Genomic DNA, 9,190 nt, shown 5'->3' with positions numbered 1-9,190 from the left:
GTGGGGGTTACAAGGATAGACAGTGAGAAATGTGGAGGTGAAACAGAGAGCAGGGGTGGAAAGTGAGCTGGCAGATATGATAGATCAAAGATTACCAGGATGATCTGGGCATATGGGAAAAGTGAAGAAAGTATAAAAAACATGTGGAAGATGGAGGTGGATGGTGTAACCTTGGGATGATGAAGAATGAGGCAGATGAATAAGGTGAAAAGAGTAATAGATGTAAGATGTATGTATTTACCTAGTTGTATCATACGGGAAGGGAGCTATGCTCATGGTGACCCGTCTTTGTATCTTTCAGTATAAAGTTTTTTCTTAAAATCTTGAATGGTGTTTGCACACACTATTTCTTCATCTAAATTACCTCCAGGTATCCAGTACTCTACGTGGGAAGCTATTTTTTTTTTTTTTTTTCCAGATCTCTTCTATAGTTATCCTTTTTTAGTTTCTTTTCGTGTCCTCTTGCTTTTCTATTGTCCCATTTTAGTAAATTATTCCTACCTAGGATTTCCATTCCTTTCATGATTCTATAATCGGTAGATCTCTTCCTCTTCTTTGTTTCAGAGTTGGTAATTACAATTTGGACAATCTTTGTTCATATGGTAATTTGGAGAGTTGGTGCCAACTTTGTCGTTGCTCTTTGTATTCTTTCTAATTTCTTTATATACTTTTTAGTACTGGGTGTCCATTGTGTTGCTGCATACTCCAGTTTTGGTTTTATTAGTGTAACTAATATTTTTTTTAATAATTTCCTCATCCAAGTAGTCAAATGCCACTTTCAATGACCTTAATAGGTTGAAGGTTTTCCAACTATTTTGTTGATATGCTTGTCTGGTGTCATGTCTTTGCTGATTATTACTCTAAGGTCTCTTTCTGAGTTCACTTTTTTTACTTCTTCTTCACCATTTTTATAATTTCTTGATATTCTGTTTTTTCTTTTTCCAAACTCCATTATACTACACTTTTTGATATTGAAGTTCACTTCCCATTTTTGAGTCCATTTCCAGATTTAGTCCAGGTGTCAAGCAAGGAAAGTAGAGAGCAAGAAATAGGTGTGAATGGAGAGTGGTTTTGAAAGGAAGAGCCTGGAAGGATCTTGCCTGTTCTGTAATTTCTTGAGTGGATGGGGGATGAGGTTTCACCATATAATGAAGCAGTGAGGGTAATCCATCTTTGGATATTGGGCCCTACTGTGGTGCTGTGCTGCCTCTGACCTGTGTATTGACAGGGGAACAGAGTCATCATTCATCCACAATGGGATATGATGGGAAAAACAACAGATGTGTTTTGGATGGGTGTGGGATGAGTGAGGTGTGGGTGTATGCTTTGAATTTGGCCACCTTCTTTATAAATGGGAAAAGGCCTTTAGTATGTGTGCGTCTAATAGAGGCAGAAGGCCATCTTTGTTCTATTGGGTGTGATCCATTCTGGATTTCACTAGAGGATCATATTCATGTTGTGGATAGTAAAAATTTTGGAACAGCTATTCTATGATAGAACCTTTGAAACCACACACCCATCTCACAAACACCACCACCAGAATGCTACAACAAAAAACACCAGCAGCATACTACTCAAATTATCTATAACAATTATCTGTACCACAGATTTAAAATAGTACCAACATGGAAGAGGCCTAACCATTGATTTAATCTGCCCCAGATACAACCACTCCACAGAAGATACCAAAAGCCTCATACTACAAGGCCCCTAACAATCCTAGACAATATATCTTCCCTGAGTGACTTATAATCATCCCACTCTCTGTACCTTTCTAGAGAGTATAGATTAAGGTGCCTAAATCTGACCTCATAAGGTAAATTTCTGAGCCTATGAATCAATTTGGTCATTCTCCTCTGTACTGATTCCAGTGAATTTATATTCATTCCATGAGACAGACACCAAAATTGTACTGCATAGTAAAGGATGGGTCTAATGCCAGATAGAGTTTGATAACTATCTCTACACTTTTATTCCTATCCCAGCAATGAAACCTAATGCTCCATTACCTCTATTCATGGCACTAATGCACTGTTTTCTGGATTTAAGGTCAGGACTCATTAGTACTCAATACTCACAATCAGTTTTCTCTAAAAAGGTGTTATCTAAGCTATATCTGCTTTCTGGGTATGTAAACCTTTGTTTAACATACTGTACTTTGAAACAATGGAATCCATTTGCCATTTCACCAACCATGTGAACAATTTGTTAAGATCTTCCTGCAGTATCCTGGCCTCTTCTCCTGACCTGGTTAGGCATCCTATATTAGTGTCATCCACAAACTTAACATCACTACACATCCTATTGTCCAATTCATTTATATACATGTGAACAATTTGTTAAGATATTCCCTGCAGTATCCTGGCATCTTCTGCCCTGATTAGGCATCCTATTTTAGTGTCATCCATAAACTTAACATAATTACAAATCCCATTGTCCAAGTAGTTTATATACATAATAAACAATTCACCCAAAACTGAGCCTTGGGGAACTCCACTAGTAATTCTCCCCCATTTAGATTTTACACTGTTACTGGTGATACTGTTTTCTCTCCCTGATCTATGCTCTAATCCATTCAAACACTTTTCCTCCTATGGCATGGGCTTTGACTTTAGTAGTCTCTGGTGGGGTAACTTGTCAAATGCTTTGCTATAGTCAAGGTAAATAACATGGTAACTATCATTGTTATCTGACACCTCACTGATATGAGTTTTGTGTCCTGGATCTTGGAGACCTATGACTATATATATATCTCAGTAAAAAACCTGGGTATAACATTTGATGCCAGCCTGAATTTTAAACATCACATAAATAATCTAGTTAAAACTTGTAATTACCATACAAGGACCACTGTGAGGAAGTATCTAAATATACTCTCATTGGACTTGTGCATTCTCTTATTATGTCTCGTGTTGACTATTGCAATTCATTATTTTTGAGACTGCCCAAATACTTACTGAAGAAAATCAAGACCATTCTAAATAAGTGTGCCAGATTGATATTTTCACTTCCCCAAAAACTCCAACCACATATTACCGGATCAAATTGCACTGGTTCCCTGTAATGGCTCGCATAGAGTTTAAGTCTGCTTGTTAGTTTATAAGGCCATAATGTTCAAGTAACCTAAGTATATTGTTGACATGATATCCAGACATGAGAATGAAACACAGATGCCTCTGCAGAGCAGTGAAAACAATTGTAGACAGTAAACGAGACAGCTTTTACAGTGATCTTTTGCTTACACTGCTCCTTGCCTTTACAAGCTGCCAGTTAAGGTAAAACAATAATCAACACTTGCTAGTTTTAAGACCTACCTTAAAAGTTTTCTATTTTCTCAAGCATATGATACCACACTAAAGGTTTTATATGAGGCATATAGAATATGATATTTTTTAGTATGATCCAATATTCATTCTTATTGTGATGCGAGTGCTCGTGAATTCAACCAAAGAACAGGTGCTCAGCAATATAAAACACCAAAATATTACTATTAAAAAAATAGAAGATTCATTATATACGACTTACCCTTGGTGAACCCATCCTGTGAGTCATGAATAAAATTGTCTTTTGACATGACCTCTAACTCTATTAGCTATTACTGATTCTAGCATTTTACCTATAACTGATTGGTCTGTAGTTGTGCATAGATGATTTATCACCCTTTTTGAAAATAGGAACATTATTTGCTTGCCCCCAAGAAATAGGCACGAATCCAATGTCTACCAACTTACTAAATATTTCCATTAACTAGTTGCAGATTTTAGATTTACATTCTTTGAGCACTCCCAGAAATATTCTGTCTGGACCCAATGATTTTGTAGCTTTAAGCCTATTTGTTTTACTACTTCCTTACTGATGCTGATATTAGTCTAGTTCCCTCATCCCCACGGAAGATCAGGTTGCATTCAGGTACCAGCCTGGAGCCTGTTGTTGGTTACCTGTGGGCCATGCATCTTCTGCACGAGACAAGGACCAATGGATTGATTTATTGGTTCGTTGGAACAGATACAAATGCTGATGATGGTATATAATTAAGGTGTCAATGTTTTCTCAATTGTTGAGTAGTCTTCCATTTTAGTTTATGATGCTGCTTGAGAATTATTCTAATTTGCACAGGAAAGGGACAATCAAAGTTGTGTGTGTGTGGGGGGGGGGGGGTAAGTGAAAGTTGTCACTGTGTTGTAGGTCTGAAATTACTTATCATCAGTTTAGGTATGATTGCATAAAAATTATGTCATTTGATGTATTGGTCACTGGAGGTGAAAGCCTGTAGGTTGGTCTGTGCTAAATGGTGAAGGGGAGGATATTAGTTTCTCATGGGAATGTGGCAGTCTCTCTCCAAAAGGAGTGTCTTACATTGCAGTCTCTTAGCAGAAGATTTGAGGTTAGTTGGGTAAGGACTAGTGTTTTCAAAGTGATGTTTTCTTATGTGGGGACATACAGAGAGCAGATGGTTATTGGGCAGTGTGGGAAAAAGTTTGGCTGCAGTGGCTTGAAGTGGAAAGTGGAGTGAAAGAGGTAATAAGACACCTAGACACTGCCATAAACAGCATGGGGATTGAAGTTCCCATTCTGTTTCTGGCAGTAGTTCTTGAAGTTTTTCTATCTTGACACCCCCAAGTTCAACTCCAAGTCAAACTGATACCCCCTCTCCAACATCAGCCTGTTACTTCTGACTTTTAACTTTTACTATGAGAAAAAACAGGACAGCTATGAACATATAGCGGAGTTCTAGGGACTCTTTATTTCTATTTTCAGTGAATAATGTATAATTCTTACACAATATATTTCCTTAATGTCACATTATTTTCCAAATTGCATTAGTGTACACAGCACTATTTTCCAGGATACTTTTTTGGATACCCCCAAGAACCAGTTTCAATACCCCCTGGGAGTGGCACTACTTTAAGAGCACTTGGTTTATGGGGAGGGAGGCAGCAGAGGAGCTTTGGTTTTAGGGGAGCTGCTGCTCCTTTCTTGTTGATGTGGTTGCTACTGTTCATAACACAAAACCTGTAGAAGGCTCCTAAGTCATACAGGCTGTTGTCAAGCTGTACTTAACCCTGAGTTCCAGAACTGGACAACTATTTGGCCTGTATTGCCAGATGTGGGGATTGTGACTTGGAAGAGGAGTGAAAAGAAAGAAGGGAGGAAAGGGGCGAAAGAGGAGAGAAAAGGTGAGAGGAGGAGAGAGGATGGAGAGGGCAAAGATAAGAGGAAAAAATGAGACAAGAAGGAAAAGGGAAAGAGAGTGGAGAGAGAGGAAAAGAAGAGGAGAGAGAAGGAAAGAGGGCAGAGAATAAGGAGTGGGAAAAAGGAGATAATGGGAAATCAGAGTGGGAAATGAGGAGAGGTAGAATAACAGCAAAAGAGAGGAAAGAAGAGAGGAAAGAAGAGAGTAGATGGAGAGTTGGAGGAGAGAGAATGAGAAAAAAAATAATGATGGAAGAGTGAGTGAAAGAGGGAGATAGGGGTAGGGAGAGGGAAGGAGGGAGAAAGAAGATAGACAGAAGGGCAATGGTGCATCCACAGGAGAGATGAGGGCACAATGTTATGACTCTTTCCTTTGATGACAAGGTTAATCATCCAAACTCTGCCTAGGCACATGGACAACTATCATCAATGTTTGTCTTTTAGTGGAGTTATTGAAATGTAAACTTTCTATTTCTTATAGTTCCAATGTTTCATCAATGAAGTAGTCTTGTTTTTCTACTGTATTATAAATTATATTTCCATGACAAAACCATCCCAGTATGCTATGGTAGGGTTGATCAAAGAATATTGGGATGGCTTGGGCATATGGAAAGAACAAGTGAAATAAACCAGCAAAAAGGGTGTACAAGGCAGAGGTGCATAGAGAACACTGAGAATGAGATGGATGAATTGATGAAAGAAATGAAAGATGTCGTGGGTGCAAGCAGGGAAGGGAGGGCAAGAGTAAGGTGTGAATGGAATGGTTGTGAATGGTTGATAAATTGCTGCCGACACAAAGGATTTCTTATTTACCCTGTAAATTCATGAATGGGTGAGGGAGAGGGTTGCCACATAATGAAGCAGTGGAGGTAAACCAGCCTTGGCTCTCAGGTCTTCCTGAGGAGGCGTTGTGTCTTGCTGCATTGCTTCTGAACTGAAGTTAAGATGAGAGGGACAACTAGGCACTGAATGGGTGAAGGATGAATGAAAGGTGGGTGCATACTTTGACCACCCCCTTAGAAGAAAGGGCTGTTTGGTATATAGGGCTGTTTGGTATATATGAATTCCATTGAATTACATTTTCTGATATTCTGTATAAATGGTTACTGTTTACATATATACATAATTTTTTCTCCAAATAAAAACAAACGTGTGCATATACATATATATATATGCAAAGGGGGACGGAGAGGGGGGGTCGCCGATTAAATGAAGCGGCCTTGCTGTGGATGTACTGTGTCTTGCGACACTGCTTCTGACCCAGGGCGGTGGGCGGGGTGCAGGGATGACCCGTCATCCAGGAGGTGCTCAGATGAGAGGAAGGGTGGGAGGGGTGTGGAGTGTATTTGGGGATGAAATGGGTGGGAGTGTTTTTATGCCTTTCCCTTTTTGGCTACCTCCCTTGGAAGGGGGAAAAAGCCTTGGTATATGTATGTATGTATGTATATATATAATATATATATTATGAGGTAGGATATTGATATAGTTTTGAAAAGATACAGGAAAAAACATGTTTTGGAAGGAGGTGAAGAGTGAAGGGGTGAGTCATATAGAGAGGAAAAGGTAAAGGATTAGATGGACCAACATTAATAGAATCAAAGGCAGTAAGGGGAAGATGAGTAGAGTATATTAGAGATTTGTTGAATGTAGAGGTCAGGGAGGAATTGATTGTGGTAGTGGGAGGTGCAATGAAAAAGGTTGTGATGGGAGAAGAAAATTATAGGATTACAGGAAAAGATGTGATATAGAGCTTTGAAAGTGATGTGATGAAAGTTAGTAAAGCATCTGGGTTTGATGAGTGTCACGTGCAGCATCTGGTGAAGAAAGGAACATAGACAATTATAGTGGATTGGTTCATGAGGTTATTAAATGTGTGCAACAGAGAACTAGGGGAGTGCTTGTATAGTTACACTTTACAAGGACAAATATGCCATTACTTTAATTAAGTATAGTTGGCAGTAGGGTATTAATTGAGAGGATTAGGAGGGGGCCAGAGGGAGTAATTGGAGAATTACGGAAAGGAAGATGCATAGATCAAATCTTCATAGTAAGACATATATTGTATGTGAGAAGTTTTTGCCAAAAAGAAATTCTTTTGGGTTTTTAAGGCCTATGACAAGATTGACAAGAAGGCACTTTAGGTGTTGCAGATATTTGAGATGGGGTATGAAGGCAGTTGAGGACACAAAGTTTTAACATGAGTAGCAGGATAGGAAATGGAGAGTGAGTGGTTTGAGGTGAGGGTGGGATTGTGCAATGTCACCATGCTTGGTAGATATGTTCATGGATGAGGTGGTATGGTAAGTAAATATGAGTGTGATGGAAGGGGTTTGGAGATGGTGAGTAAGAATGGAGGGAGAATGGAGTTGCTGTTTGCAGATGCCACTGCACTTGTGGCTGGGTTAGAGAAGGGTGGAAGGGTGTAAGGCAGCCAGTCGAGTTTGGGAGGGTACATGAGAGGAAACATATTAATGTAAATGTGGGTAAAAGATGATAAACTGTACAAGGGGAGAGGATGGAACAAAGTGAGGCAAGTGTATCCATTGCAGGTGCCAATATGGAATATTACTTAATGTCACACTCCAGGAAATGACCAAGCTTGCCAGGCAGACAGTAATGGAGTATGAGAGGAGAAAGTTGAAAATAAATGTAGGTAAAGGTAAGATAATGTGATGTACAAGGGGTGAGAGTAGCAGTGAGTTGGAGACAAGTCTTATAGGATAGAGGCTATGAGAAGTGAACAGTTTTAGTATTTAGGAGCACATGTAGCAGTGAATGTAAGATTGGGGGCAGAGGTTAAATGAAGAGCGAGGGAAGCAAGTAAATGTCACGGGGGAATGAAAAAGTGTCACAAGAAATAGCTATCTGAGGCTGGATACAAAGAGAAGATTGTATGAAAGGGGGATTGTACTTACAATAGTCTACAGGGCAGAGACTGAATGTGCGGGAGGTCTAAAGAGGAAACTTAATGCGTTTGAGATGAAGTGTTTGGGAAGTATGATTGGGGTTACAAAGGTAGAGTAAAAAATGAGAAGGTAAGGAGAGTGGGGGTGGAAAGGGAGCTGGCAGATAGGGTTGATCAAAGAATACTGGGATGGTTTGGGCATATGGGGAGAATAAGTGAAGAAAAAATAGTAAAAGAGTGCAGAAAGCTGAGGTGGATGGAGTGAACTTGAGGGATTGACCAAGAATGAAATGGATGGATGGATGGGGTGGAGGGGGCCTTAGGTAAAAGGGGAAAGTCTGCTGAGTAGGGGGAGGGCAAGACATAGGTGAATGGAGAATGGTTACAAATGGATGATAAATTGATGCAGACCATAGGGAGTTATCATTATCTCCTCTAATTTCTCATAAGTGGATAATGATGGAGGGTCACTATGTAAATAAATCAATAGGGGTAAAACAGTTTTGGCTGTTGGGCCCAGCTGTGGAGGTGGTGTCTTGCTGCATTGCTTCTGATCCATGCAGAGGATGGGGGACAGATATTGCCCTTCATCTACAAGGAGCTAAGATCAATCAATCCATTGACCCTGATCTCTCTTGTAAGACCCGCAGCCTCCAGTAAATTGGCAACAGCCTCCAGTCATAACCCTAAGTCACTTAGAGAAGAGATATTGTGTTGTTGTTGGGAGATTGTTAGTGTAGAGCACAGTAGTAGGTGTTCTGGCTTCTGTGTGGTAGTCACATCTGGGGCAGTTTGAATCTGTGGCCAGGCCTATTCCGTGTTGGTACTCTCCAAATGATGGATGGTGTCCTGTGCACATGTTTGCCAGCATGGTTCTAGTCCAGTATGGTAGGGCTTCCTCTGAGACTTATGATCTAGGGGCCATTGTTGGTGCTTGTTTAGCCGAGTGCAAATATGTTTCCATGTGGATGTTTTGCATGGTCATTGTCATTGTTGTCATTCCCTAGACTGTCTGGCCAAGCAGGTGTTTGTTTAGCCGAGTGCAAATGTGTTTCCATGTGGAAGTTTTGTGTAGTCATTGTCATTGTTGTC

Source organism: Oratosquilla oratoria, chromosome 8 (genome assembly GCF_046742065.1).
Source record: "Oratosquilla oratoria isolate Oo_2021 chromosome 8, ASM4674206v1, whole genome shotgun sequence".
Classification (NCBI taxonomy): domain Eukaryota; kingdom Metazoa; phylum Arthropoda; class Malacostraca; order Stomatopoda; family Squillidae; genus Oratosquilla; species Oratosquilla oratoria.
The sequence above is the reverse complement of the archived record's forward strand: the minus strand, read 5'-3'. Positions refer to the sequence as shown.